The sequence below is a fragment of the Triticum dicoccoides genome, chromosome 1A, assembly GCF_002162155.2.
Source record: "Triticum dicoccoides isolate Atlit2015 ecotype Zavitan chromosome 1A, WEW_v2.0, whole genome shotgun sequence".
NCBI classification, from domain to species: domain Eukaryota; kingdom Viridiplantae; phylum Streptophyta; class Magnoliopsida; order Poales; family Poaceae; genus Triticum; species Triticum dicoccoides.
Genome location: NC_041380.1, coordinates 463,232,225 through 463,234,828, shown reverse-complemented (window position 1 = coordinate 463,234,828; position 2,604 = coordinate 463,232,225).

Genomic DNA, 2,604 nt, shown 5'->3' with positions numbered 1-2,604 from the left:
CCCTTTGATCACCAGATATCGCCTACTCTTCTCTATACTGCTTGCATTAGAGTAGTGTAGCATGTTACTGCTTTCCGTTAATCCTATTCTGATGCATAGCCTGTCATTGCTGCTACAGTCATTGATACCTTACCCGCAATCCTAAATGCTTAGTATAGGATGCTAGTGTTCCATCAGTGGCCCTACACTCTTGTCCGTCTGCCATGCTATACTACTGGGCTGTGATCACTTCGGGAGGTGATCACGGGCATATACTATATACTTTACACTATTACATTACCTGTGATACTGTTCGGAGTTGGGGGCTGAAGGGGCAGGTGGCTCCATCCCGGTAGAGGTGGGCCTGGGTTCCCGACGGCCCCCGACTGTTACTTGGTGGCGGAGCGACAGGGCAGGTTGAGACCACCTAGGAGACAGGTGGGCCTGGCCCTGTTCGGCGTTCGCGGATACTTAACACGCTTAACGAGATCTTGGTATTTGATCTGAGTTGGCTACGAGCCTATACGCACTAACCATCTACGCGGGAGTAGTTATGGGTATCCCGACGTCGTGGTATCAGCCGAAGCACTTCAGACGTTAGCGACGGAGCGGCGCGCGCCGAATTGGACTCGAACGCCACTAGGCTAGGTCTGCTTTCGGCCGCGTACGCAACGTGCAGGTGTGCTATGGGCGATGGGCCCAGACCCCTGTGCGCTTAGGTTTAGACTGGCGTGCTGGCCTCTCTGTTGTGCCTAGGTGGGGCTGCGACGTGTTGATCTTCCGCGGCCGGGCATGACCCAGGAAAGTGTGTCCGGCGAAATGGGATCAAGCGTGTTGGGTTATGTGGTGCACCCCTGCAGGGAAGTTAATCTATTCGAATAGCCGTGATCTTCGGTAACAGGACGACTTGGAGTTGTACCTTGACCTTATGACAACTAGAACCGGATACTTAATAAAACACACCCTTCCAAGTTCCACAGACAACCCGGTGATCGCTTTTCCGCAGGGCGACGAGGAGAGGATCACCGGGTAGGATTATGCTATGCGATGCGACTGGAGATGCGCTTGGAGATGCTACCTGGATATGCTACTTGGAGATGCTACTTGGAGGACTTCAATCTACTCTCTTCTACATGCTGCAAGACGGAGGCTGCCAGAAGCGTAGTCTTCGACAGGATTAGCTATCCCCCTCTTATTCTGGCATTCTGCAGTTCAGTCCACTGATATGGCCTCTTTACACATATACCCATGCATATGTAGTGTAGCTCCTTGCTTGCGAGTACTTTGGATGAGTACTCACGGTTGCTTTCTCCCCCCCTTTTTCCCCTTTCCTTTCTTTCTGGTTGTCGCAACCAGATGCTGGAGTCCAGGAGCCAGGAGCCAGCATCGACGACGACTACTACATTGGAGGTGCCTACTACTACGTGCAGGCTGACAACGACGACCAGGAGTAGTTAGGAGGATCCCAGGCAGGAGGCCTGCGCCTCTTTCGATCTGTATCCCAGTTTGTGCTAGCCATCTTATGGCAACTTGTTTAACTTATGTTTGTACTCAGATATTGTTGCTTCCGCTGACTCGTCTATGATTGAGCACTTGTATTCGAGCCCTCGAGGCCCCTGGCTTGTATTATGATGCTTGTATGACTTATTTTATTTGTAGAGTTGTGTTGTGATATCTTCCCGTGAGTCCCTGATCTTGATCGTACACATTTGCGTGCATGATTAGTGTACGATTGAATCGGGGGCGTCACAAGTTGGTATCAGAGCCAACTGCCTGTAGGAATCCCCCTTCCACACTCCTTGACCGAAGTCGAGTCTAGACATTACAAAAACTTTTACTAACTTGGCTGTGTGCCTTACGGGCCCACGTCGCCATCGGGTGGTAGTAGGATCTTTTATTCCTCGACCTATACTCTGGGACTCTGACATCTCTTCTATTCGGGTTAAATGAATTTTACTAAATCTAACATTAGGATCTCGTTATCATTTTCACCCGGAGAGCCCCTTATTATTGATGATCGTCTGCTGCACCAGAAGATTTCGAAGATACTCTACGATGTGCTCTCGAGACTATGTGCCATCGCTTTTGCAATTCACTTCCATCGATAAATCCCTATGGATATCTACTTACACCTATCGTTCATATTGTCATCCCCAGTTGCTCTTGTTATTACAAGATGTCCTAAAATACTCTTCGATATTCCGAGAATTCTTTACGCTTACTGCCCTGCAGTTCCTTGCTGCATGAATACCCCTACGAATAATTACTCGCGCTTGCCGAGTATCCGCTCATCCCCAGTTGTTCAGGTGTTTCACAAAAGTCTTCAAAATAATATTCGATCTTCCGAAAATCCTCTGGAGCCTTTGGCTCTTGAAATTCTTGCTTGCTTGCATTATGGTTAATCCCATAAGTCCCGTAGTCCTAATGACATTCCTTGTCATTATCATTTTGAGTCTGTTGACTCAATATGTTTGCGAATACACGCAATCATCATTGATCCTTATAAATTACCTTTCCGGCTGAGCTGCCATTCTTTTAACTAGAATTGGTTCTCGACCAATCCAATTGTCGTTGATTGTACCCTAAGGCTATTCAACTTATCCATCCCTAATCAGAGCATTGCTT